This window comes from Cryptomeria japonica, chromosome 11, assembly GCF_030272615.1.
Source record: "Cryptomeria japonica chromosome 11, Sugi_1.0, whole genome shotgun sequence".
Lineage (NCBI taxonomy): Eukaryota > Viridiplantae > Streptophyta > Pinopsida > Cupressales > Cupressaceae > Cryptomeria > Cryptomeria japonica.
Genome location: NC_081415.1, coordinates 628,246,179 through 628,258,916, shown reverse-complemented (window position 1 = coordinate 628,258,916; position 12,738 = coordinate 628,246,179).

Below are 12,738 nucleotides of genomic sequence, written 5' to 3'. Positions count from 1 at the left end.
CCAAAGTGAAAAGGCAGTGAGAGGGCAAAATGCAGTCATAATTAACTTGACAGTGAACTACTTGTTGTTTTGTAATTGCCTAATGCCTTTTGTGTAGGGCTAATATGATTCCTTCTTATCACTAATGATGGTCATGTTCACATGCTTCAAATTGTAATTGGTATTCATGCAAAAGTTGTGTTTGTAGAAGGCAAGAATGAAAAGTTGTCAAATGTTGCACTTTCCTTATGTGCATTTTGTAAAAATCTTGTTCTCCATCCTTTGAGGTTTAAATATTCTTGATTGTGGCCTAGTTAGTTAGTAGCATGGTAGAACTAAGTGTTCTTGTGTCATATGGAGGGTCTCAAGCTTAAAATTTGATTTTGCCAACAAACCCTACCAAAACCCTCTTTTTATGCCCATTTTTTGGGACAGTCATGGAGAAGGTCTTAGGGACCCCTAAACTTGGAAAATCTTTAAGAACTCCCAAAAGGGTGTCCAAATATCAACTTTGATTTTTTTGGAAGTCCATTGCTGGAGCAGGGTGAGCACAAAACCCCAAAAGGAGGGCTAATTCCTAGTAGCCCGATTTAGGCCTAAAATTGGGTTTTTGACAAATCGGGTACACAAATGGGGAATGTAAAGCCTAAAACCCATCAAGTCCAGTTGAGACAAGTTGTCATTTTATACATTTAAAATATTTGGTGTGGTATACTCCGTAAGTTGGTTTTGTAGCACTAGAGAGGGAGACAAAAACAATGGATTTGAAGCCCTTGAGCAACCAAGAAGAGTTGGACTTAGGGAGGTGGATCAAGGAGAGTTGCTTGGTTGTTATTAAACCTCTTGCACTCTGATTTTTGGTGATTCCACTTTGAAATCAGCAAGGACCTATCACCTAATAACATACAAGCCTATTGGGCAACCCACTTGCACTACCTCCCTATCAATGGAACACAAAGGACATCCTTAAATGTTCCTTCGCCCACATCAACATACCCTCTCCCATGCACTTCAATAGGAGTGTCATCACCCATTAGTATGGAAGGCATAGAACATGGCTCTAAAGAGGTGAAATCATATTTTGAAGAAGCCATGTGGTGTGAAGCACCCGAGTCAATTATCCAAGAATTGGGTTGTGAAGCAACAACAACTAGGGCCTTACCCTTTCCTTTCCCTTTACTCTTATCTATATCCTTAGAAGATCCTTCTGATGAACTCTGTTTGATTGAATCAGGCACCTTGATATTATTCTTTTCAAGAAGATTTGAAAGATGATCAATTTGTTTCTTTAAACACTTATGTTCATCATGACCACACCTCTTACAATAAGAACACTTGACCTTCTCCTTCTTAGGTTGTTCACCTCTTGATGAAGAGGTCTGATTATCTGCTTTTGAAGTAGCAAATTTCTGATCTTTTTTCTTCTCTCCTTGGTTCTTTTGTTTCTTATCTTGCTTACTAGACCCTTTTTGTTCTTTTGTACCTTGATTTACAACTAAGGCATGTGACTTAGAGGGTTTTATTGTACCCATTTGAACCAATTTGTCTTGCTCCCTAGTGAGTTCTGCAACAAATTCATCTAGAGAAGACATTTTGAATGTGGTACCTAGAGCACATTTTGTAGCAAAGAATGTAGAAACAAACACTGAATAGTTAGGACCAAGCTTAGAAAGAATACTCAAGATCAGTTGCTTATCATCTTTCTTAGTTCCACACCATTCCAACTGCAATCTTACATACTTAAGTTTAGTGAAGAAGTCTTGTATAGTATCAAAATTCATTTGATTCAACCTTATGAGTTCATTCTCTAACTGATGACCTCTTAGCTCATCCTGCTTACGAAAGAGGTTTTCCAAAGTGGTCCACACTACATTTGGTGTAGTGGCAGATTCAATGTGAACAAGAAGGTCTAGAGAGACTGACATACATAGAGTACTAAAAGCTTCATCATATTTATTAAACCATTTAATCTTTTATGCAGCATCTTGAGGTTCAATTTCAAGTCCCATAGTAGCACGATGATATCAATGTCTTTTCAGATATATTATCATCTTAGATTTCCATTCAAAATAATTATATGGTGTTAAAATTGGAACTATAGATGCATCCATGATAGTAGAAAAGAATATTGCAAAGAATCAGGAAAAGTGCAAGAAAGAAGGCACAAGAGACACCCCACTTTTCACTAGTCTCAGAAATCACCCCCCCCAAATATTACAAGGTTGGCACTTTATAATTAGTGCATTTACAAGGCTTTTTATCATATTACAATTCTTTTAAGAAACCAATAGATATTTTAAATACAAATAATTTGAGACAAGATCTGAAATAAATTATCCTTATAACTACTTAATTTATCTCAATACCTTTCCAACAACTATTAGTTTTTGAAAAACAGAGTTGTGAGGAGAAAGATATGACCAATTGAAGAGAAAAAAAAGTAGCTGATACAACCTTTAATATCTGATAGAAAAAGGTAAAAAATTTCAATTAGACCTACAATAATGGAGAGTTCTCATTTCCATCTTTCTGTCAAGTATTTGTTTGCAAAAATCTGACACCCGAGGCAAAAGTTGTGCAACTTTTAAGAAATGTTGCTGAATTTCCCTGATAGAAAAACGGCTTAGGCCCTATTCAAGCTCTATTTATGAAAAATTTATTAATTTTCTAGAAATACCATCTGAAACCCAGAAGTTTTCTGATGTTGGGAAGAAAACCCATAAATTTTTTTTTGTGAAAAAGAATAAAAGTTGAAACACTAAAGCCGAAATGAAAATAGCTCCAGTAAAAAATAATTTACTCTGATTTTTTACTATCCTCCAAACTCTGATTTTGGTGAAAAGTCACTTTTGACTTTGTCAAGCCTTATGGACACTCTAGAAATTCTTATTAAGCTTCCAATATTACCACAAAACTGCAGTCACTCAGATCTTACAAGAACACATACATGTAAACCAGATTTAACTAGAAGCTATTTTCCTTTAAACTGTTCTGATTCTCCAGATCACATGATAATGCAGGAGAAGAGCATACTTAGTTTTTAAGGAAAATATTAGCTATATAAAAGTCTCAAATCCCTCAAATAAATCAAAAAAAGCAATGAGCTATACCAGACAATAAGCTCTGATACCATGTGAGATTCTGTAAGAAGCGAGAATCGATCCAAGATTTGATGTCCGTCGTAGATCACATGCAACTCCTCACACAACGGGTGATCAAAGATCAAAATAGCTGAATGAAGACAATTTCAATATGAGAGAGAAATAGAGACAAAGAGGAGAATTTGGAGAAGACTCTCACCGAGCTATCACTCCACTAACTTGACTAGTGAAGGTGAGAGTATAGTGCTTATTATATAGAAAAATATAAGCATATACATCCAAGGGGTGTATTAACTCCTATTCCCCATAAAAAGTGGGAGGTTTTACTTTCTTGGTAAATGCCAAAACATGTGGCATAACCTCCTTACATGAAGACAAAAAAGGAGTTGAGAAAGTTGGCACATAAGGCCAAAAGAGGGTGTGAAACCCAACTACCTCATAACCCACTTAGGAAATGACAAAATAGTGGTTATGAGAGGTGGCACAACAAGCCAAAAGAGGGTGTGTAACTCAACTACCCATGTGAGGTGGAGAGTTACACATGTAGCTGAAGTATTTTGCCACGTGTCCTCATATAAACCACTCCTATTAACCTAAGCAAGCTTAAATTATATATGTGTAGGAAAAATAAATACCCCCTAACATAAGGAAAATAAAAAACCTACACTAACAACAATAATTTTGAATATTATTTTAAAATTATATTGTTTTAATTTTATTTATGTAATATTAGCTACTAGTATACCTATATCTTATAAACTAGCATACCTATTTTTTTAAAAATCTAAGTAAAGTACGTTGAGAGATATCGAATTTGAAAATATTCAATATTGATAAATAATAGTAAAGAGTCTATTGTAATGAGATTGATGTGAAATGGTTCAATAAATCCCTTACAATACTTGAAGAAAAGTTTAAAATATAAATATTTAACATTTAATTAATAATTATATCTATATAGCCAATTTAATATTTGTGATATTTATTTTCTCTAAAAAAGAATTTTGTAAAGTTAATCCTTATTGAAACCTAACCCTAATCATATTTGTTATTATAATTCTAACCTTAACCTTAACCCTTATCTAATATTAAATCTAACCCCAATTCAATCTAGAAACTTACCCCATTTAAACCATAATGTAACATTGATCCTAATGCTAATTCAACCCTAACCCTAATCCTGTATTTAATTCTAATTCTAAACCTAACTTTAACCCTAATCTGACATTAAATCTAACCTAATTGACCCCTAATTCCAACCCTGTTTAAACCCTAATGATAACACTATCTAAATCATAATCTAACATTAACCCTAACCATAATTAATCTAACCTTAACCATACTTTTACCCTCACCCTAATTGAACCCTATCTCTAACTCTCATTGAACCCTAATCTAACATCATACTAACCCTAAACTTACTAATCTAATATTAACCCTAATTATATTCAAACCATAATCATAATTAAACCCTAACCCTAACCCTAACTTGAATATTTCTTTTAAAACCCTAATTGAACCCTAACCCTAATTGAAATTCTTATCTCTAATTCTAATTATAACCCCAACCCTAATTGAACTATAATACTATCTCTATTTGAACCCTAACCATAATTAAACTCTATTGATAACCTTAATTGAATGTTAATTCTAATTATAATAATATCGGATATCCGATGCTAATGGATATTTGTTATTGACCCCTTTCTATTAGATTGTAAGTTTATTTATTATAACAAAATTTGTTATTTCAACTATATATTTTGATAACTAATTTCTTAGTCTATAATGTATACTATATTATAGCCTCTTATATAATTATATATAATATTTAATATTAATATACATTATATACATTTTATTTAGCCTCTTATATAATTATATATAATATTTAATATTAATATACATTATATACATTTTATTTAATATATATAATACAATATAATTAATGATATTAATTTATATATAATATATAGTAAAAATATCATATATGCTTGATATAATATTTAATATTAAATAAAATATGTTTCCTGTTGTCCCTCTTATACTCTCCCTTTTGGACACTCTCTCCCTCTATCTATGGGTCTACCTCTCCCACTATCCCTCCCACATTGCACTTGTCTATACCCAGCTCTCCTCATCTCTCTCTCTCTCTCTCTCTCTCTCTCTCTCTCTCTCTGTACATAGTACTTCTATCTTGAGCACCCTCCATCACAACATCCTTCTTCTCCTCCTATCCTACTAGATCCCTCTCCCTTTCTCTATACCTCTCTCACATTCCCTCTATCCTTAGATCTCTCTCTCTCTCCCCCTCCTTTTTTTGATACAATACTTCCATCCCCCCTCTCCCCCTACCCCCTAATTACATATAACTCTCTTTGATTCTCCCTTCCCCCCTAATTATATTCTCTCTAACCTCTCTTCCCCTCTCCCTTTGTTGATACTTACCTCTCCCCCACTCTCCCACTCGAGCCCTAATTACCCTCTCTCTCCCCCTTTGTTGATACTTCCCTCTCCCCCTTCTCTCCCTCTCCTCTTACCACCTAATTTCCCCCAACTTTCTTACATTCTCTCTTCCACCCTAATAATAGGTTATCCTCTCTAACCTGTCTCTCCCACTCCCTTTATTGATACTTCCAAAGCTCTCCCCACTCTCCCCCTCCCCCTAATTACTCTCTCTCTTAAGTCTCTCCCTCTCTTTCCCTTCCTACTTCCCCCTCTCTCTCTCACCTAGAATCTCTCTCTTTCACTTGGTCTCTCTCTCTGTGGTCCCTCCCTCTCTTTCCCTCCCTTCCTCCCTCCCTTTCTCCCTTGCTATCTATTTCTCTCCCTCCCCCTCTTTCTCTATTCCTCTTTCCTTTTTTCCATCCTTCCCTTGAACCTCACCCCCCCTCTCTCTCTCTCTCTCTCTTAGATCTCTCCCTCTCTCCCTTGCTCCCTCTTTTCCTCCCTCCCCTCTCTCTCTCCCTCTTTGTCTATCTGTTTATCTTTGTCTCTATCTCTATCTCTGTCTCTATCTTTGTCTTTGTCTCTATCTCTATCTCTGTCTCTATTCCTATCTTTGTCTCTATCTTTGTCTGTCTCTATCTCTGTCTTTGTCTCTATCTCTATCTCCATCTCTATTCCTATCTTTGTCTCTATCTTTGTCTGTCTCTATCTCTATCTCTATCTCTATCTCTATCTCTCTCTCTATCTCTGTCTCTGTCTCTATCTTTGTCTCTATCCCTATCTCTGTCTCTCTGTCTCTCTATCTCTGTCTCTCTGTCTCTCTCTAGAAAATGATGAGATTAAGCTACATGATTCTATTATTATGCTAGAAAATAAGCTAGATTGATGCAATTAAGCTATGATAACAATGCTCAAAATGATAAACTAAGATTGCATATGCCTATAGTAACAATGCTTGAATGAAAATGAGATGGGATTCAGGATCAAAATTAGGGGCCCTTTGTGCTCCAAAATGGGGTCTATTTATAGGATTTCCAAGGCTAGGGGTGAGGTGGCAGGAATCAACGGTCAAGATTAAGTCTGAAGATATCAATGGTTAAATTGGAGGAGGTTGGAAAAGAGGTTGGATTATAGGGAACATTTGGAGGTTGGTAGGAGAAGGGGTTGGATCAAAGGGGATAATGTCATCTCCATGGAGACAAGTGTCAAGAAGCTTCTAGAAGAGGTCTGATGAAAGGGAATAGTTGTCATCTCTATGTTGATAAGTGCCAAGAGGCTTCTAGAAGAGGTTGGATGAAAGGGAACACTTAGTGACAAGTGTCAAAAAGCTTTGCTCATGAGAGGGCAAAGTGTCCAAGGAAAGGGGACATGGTGGTTAGGATGTGCAAGCTAGGATGGATTTAATTAAACCCAAGGTTAGATGGAATGGGTTAGGTTTAGAAGGGGTTAGGTTAGGTGGTTAGAAGTTAGGAAAATTTGAATTTAAAAATTCAAATAATAAGAAACGGCTAATTAATCTCAACAACTCATTATTGATTTGTTTTAATTAATTAGGGGATTTAGAAGAAATGAATTTGGTGGGGGGAATTAATATATTTGAATTAATTAATTAAAGGGGATTATGAAAATGAACTTGTTAATAAATCCTTAGATTTATTAATAAGTAGATGAAAAGGGGGAATTTAATCAGACTGCTTAGTGAATTCAATTAAATTAGGAAGGGGGATTGATTAAATAATTGCTTATTTAATTAATTATCTTCAGACCATTTTTAGGTGTATACATTTTGCCCCTGTTTGAAGTGAGGTGTGATGACGCGTTGATTCAAAGAATAATCTCATTTTGATGATGATATTGGTTCGATAGGATGCCCCAGCTCTTGATTGATAAATTGTGATACAATGATGCCCCCTCGGGAGATCAATTGAGATAATTGATCTTTGGAGTTTTTAGATTATTGCGAAATTGATGTCTCGATAGATTATTGATTTTATTTCTATAACTATGGTTGATGAAAATACGAGTTCTATGATCACGGTAATGTGGTTCTTGATGATTGATAAAGTTTGATTGGTTAGATTGATAAGATCGAGATTCAGTTTGGTTTTAGGAATGACACCTCCTGTATAAGACAAAGATGATCAAAGCGTCTAGTTTCAGGAACAATATATCCAATATAAGACATGATTAGAACATCTGGTTTCAGGAAAGATACATCCTATATAAGACATGAGAGAATCGATTTAGATGTGATTGATTGATAAAATTGATAAGATTGTTTGGATAAAGAGCTGACTGTTTGTTGATATCAAGTTGCAATAAGATTTAGATATGCTGATGTTGGTTCTGTTGAGAGGATAGAATAATATAAGATTTTCGCTAGGTCGACAATATCTGGAGAGATGTGAGTCATCAGTCTAATTGTGTATACATTTGTGATGATACCTTGATGATTCCTGCGATAGATTTAACCTTGGATAAAAGGAGCATGCGGGATCCCATGCAAGAATGAAATTCAAGCTAAAATGCTAATGCAAATGCAATGCAAAGCTATGACCGAGCCAGTCACTGGATTATTGCATTTTTGTCATCATTGAGCTTTTTAAATGTGGGAAGTGAGTGCAAACATCGATGGTATAATTAAACCACGATGACCTGAGCACTGCTTTCTTGATTTTGATATGACAAGTTAGCACAAGCATCGAGGTATAATTGAACCAAGATGACCTAAGTGTTGCTTGCATAAAACATGCAGTATTAATCATTTCAATATGCAAATCGGAAATGTCTTTAATGATACTCTTATGATCATGTCCTGAGACAAATTTGCACATATTAATGATTAATTTTTAGGTAGTAGACAAGAAAAATATCATGTTTCTTCCTTGTTCCTCTAGTCAAAGACATCCTAGAGTCACTCAGAAATCATGATAGTGAAAATCAATATAGCAAATAAAAGTTGAACAATCATATTAAAATTATGATCCAAAAAATATCATCCATGCATTTAGACTGACTTTCTGATAGTTTGATGGTTGATAATTTGATCTCGTGTTCAATGTTGGATATGTCTCAATTTTTGCTTGTGAAGAGTTGTCTAACTGTTTGTTCTACCTATTGGATTAAGCTCATAATTGATCCAAAGTTTTGTCCCTAGCTAAGTGCAGGATTTTTCCCCAAGCCTAGAAACAAAGTCATTATGATATACCCAATGATCCAAACCATGGTGAGAGAGTAGCTATGATGCCTGCATATGTACAAAAGCTTTATGATGCATATGAACAGCGCTGATGGAAAATGAATGCAAGCAGACAGATGCATGGACTGATAGATGGAAGAGCTAGCTGACAGATAGCGCTCGTTTGCCAGGTTTTCACCATCTATTTTTATTGCCTTTTTTTTCATATTTGATTTTTTTGGATTTTCTTTGCTTTTTCACTGTTTTTGATTTTTTTTCTTTTTCACTTTTTTTGATTTTTCTGCTTTTTCACTTTTTCACTTTTTTTTTTTTTCAGACATAAAACCTCTTCAGATGCATACTATTGATGGGTTCTTTGAGCTGATCTCTATCCTATGTTGATAGTTGATATGCTCTTGATCCAAATACTACTGTGATCACAAATGGACCTAACCAGTTTGGTTCAAACTTTCCTTTCTTTTCTCGATCTGCCTAGTTGCGTGAATTTTCTTTTAGTACTAGTTCTCCTACTTGAAAGATTTGTGGTTTGACCTTGTGATTATAGTTTCAACACATTATTTTCTGATATACCTTTAAATTATCAAAGACATTTTATCTTCATTCATGGACCAGTTCTAGCTCTTGTAATCTAGATACTCGTTGTTCTTCATCTGGGATGTGACCTTTTAATGATACACGTAGAGAGGGTATCTCTACTTCGATTGGCAATATTGCTTCTAATCCATAAACAAGAGAGAAAGGTGTGGCACATGTTGGTGTGCGGATACTAGTACGATAGGCCCATAGAGCAGGGTTTAATTGAATATGTCAATCTTTTCCAGCATCATTCACTGTCTTTTTTAGGATTTTTAGAATAGTTTTGTTTGATGCTTCTGCTTGCCCATTCCCTTGTGGATAGTAGGGTGTGGAGAATCTGTGTTGAATCTTGAATTTATCACATAGCTCTTGTACATCTTGATTCTTGAATGGTCGCCCATTATCAGTGATAATGGTCATTGGTATTCTGTAGCGACAGATGATATAATTCAAGATAAATGCAACAATTTGTTTTGCTGTGATATTTATGAGAGGTACTGCCTCATTCCATTTTGTGAAATATTCTGTAGCTAAAAGGATGAATTTGTGACCATTAGATGAAGAAGGATTTATCTTTCCTACTAGATCAAGACCCCATTGACAAAAAGGCCAAGATGTTGCCAAAGCATGAAGTTCTTGTACTGGTGCACGAATCAAATTCCCATGGATCTGACATTGTTTGCATGTTCTAGCTATCTAAAAAGAATCTTGTTCCATAGTCGGCCAATAATAGCCCAAGCATATGAGTTTTTTTGAAAGGGTAAGACCACTTGAATGAGTGCCACAAATGCCATTATGGACTTCATGTAAGGCCTTCTTAGATTCTTCTTGTTTGAGCCATCTTAAAAGAGTACTGTCTAGACCTCATTTAAACAGGGTATCTGCGATGAGAGTAAAATGAGAGGATTGGCAAATAAAGTTTCTCTTTTGGTTCTTCGATAAGTCGGGAGGTAAGGTGTTATCTTTCAGGTATGTGTAAGTTTGGCCATAGCATGAGGAATCATGCCCCACAAGTTGATAGATAGTTTGGGAATCAGGACAATCATGAGCAGGGTAAAATAAATCTTCCACCAGGAATTCATAACGCTGTTGATTTTCCTATGTCTGAAGTAGAGAAGCAAATGTAGCCATGGCATCTACTGCTTTGTTGTCATTCCTTGGGATATGCTGGAATGTTATTTCTACAAAGTATTGCTTGATATCATCAACCATCTTTTTATAAGGCATTAGTTTTTCATCCTTTGTTTGATAGTCATCATTGATTTGATTTAAGACGAGCTGAGAGTCTCCAAAGACTTGAAGTTGTGTAATGTTCCATTCTATAGCCATTTTGATACCTCTAACCAAAGCTTCATATTCTGCTATGTTATTGGTGCATGGAAAGCTTAATCTGTATGCTTTTGGGATTGTATGACCTTATGGTGTGATAAATAGAATACCTGCTCCTGATCCATGTTGTGTTCCATTATTGATGCCTGCTCCTAGACTGATATTTGGGTGATGTATTGTAAGATATGGATCAAACCCTGGAATGTATGTATATGACCAGGTAAAATTGATTGGCCTCCTTTTGAAGGATTCAAAATATTTTTTTATTTCATGTTTTGATAGAGAAGTTGCTGGATGTAGATTAGTTGTACCAATGATAACTGCCTCTGCTGGTTCCATTAGGATAGATGACCTTTCTTGATAAAATTTAGGTAAGGTGTCAAATCTCCCATCTTCCGGCACCTCAAGGAGGTTTTCACGATTGGATGCATCCTTTATTTTTACTTTTTTTCGGTCTAATGTTGCCAATAAATGGTTTTCAACATTATACCTAACATTGTTTTCTTTATTTTCACTTTTTGCGACTAGGAGATTTGGCACCCATTTGACTTGAAGATATGTTAGCGGAATCCCTGGTGAAAGTTGTTGCGGGTTTAATTTCATTAAGATATAAAGATATGGCATGGTCATTTGGAAAGGTATCAATGGAAGTATGTCCTTCATTTTCCCAGTCCATAGGTTCAGGAGGGATTAGAGGTAAGGGGTCTTCAGGTTGAATAGTTTCAAAGATATGAGGGGTCATGATAGCAATGTTAGAGTTTTTAGTATGTATTTCAATGTCTAGAACGGTACTCTCATCAGAATGACCTTGTGCAAGAAGCTCCTGATTGTCCTCAGTTAAGTCCATGTCAGCCGATTGTAATTTTGGTTCAAGTAGGCTAGTTCCTAACGTTTGTCCTGTATACGTGTGAACTACATCAATATCTACATCTACTTCTTCCCTTTCAATTTCAAGTTGCTCTTGTTTTTTTTCCATGATAGCAAATATTCTCCATTCCCTCAAACTCTTAGCTGCATTTGTTCTTTCACATTTGACAAAATTGATGCAAATGATTGTTCATTGGATTGTGTGTTTGAAGATGTCATCTCTCTGTTATGTGAAACAATGAGCTCTTGAGCTGATCTTAGATTACTACAACACTACAATGGATTTGAGTCTGCTGATATTGTGATTTCCTGTCCATTGTGTGAAAATTTCAGGCACTGATGACTTTTTGATGTAATAGCTTGTATATCATGTATCCATGGTCCTCCCAAGAGTATGTTGTATGGTAGGTCCAAGTCTAGAACTTGGCATGCTGTCTCTTTTTGCAAAGGTCCCACACTGAGGGGTAATATCACAATTCCTTTAGAGTAATGTTCAGGGGATCAACTGCATCTTCTAAATAACCCAAAGCACAGACAAGACTCCAAGAGAAAATGTTCAAGCCAACTCCCCCATCTATTAGGACACGTTTAACAAGCATTCTATGAATGAGGACTTCAATTTGCAAGGAAGCGCTATGGGGATGTTGCAATGAATTAATGCTTGGATATGAAGGAGATGAGTTTTGAATAGGATCCTCTGAAATAGGCTTGATGGGTATATTATTTGGTAAGGATGCTATGGAAGATTCTTGCAAGCTTTTAGGAGGTGTAGGAATAAATGCCTTTGGAGACTCAATTTGCTTATGGAGGGATGAGCCATTGCTGGACATAGGTGCATGATTTTGATCTTTCTCAACCAAATCCTTTAGGGATATCTTTAAGAGTTGTATAAAAGAACCACTTTTCTTTGGAGATGTATTTAAATCCTTGTGCTTTTTTAACATGGTTGGATTTTGATTTTGAAATTGTTTAATTGCTCTGATATGTTGGTTTGTCATGTCTTCTTCTTGTGTTTTGCTTTGGTATGTCGTGTTGATATGATTTTCAGCTATTGCAAATGTTTTTGTTTCTATTTCAGGGGTTCGATTGTCCAAAAGTTGTTTTGGTAAGTGATCAATTGTCAATGTAAATGTGATAGTGCATCATGACATGAAAAGATGATTCAAGTGTTTAAAAGTTTGTAAGTTTTTTGATCTTCGGTTTAAGAGTGCAATGATGATGATTTGATAAAAATAAAGT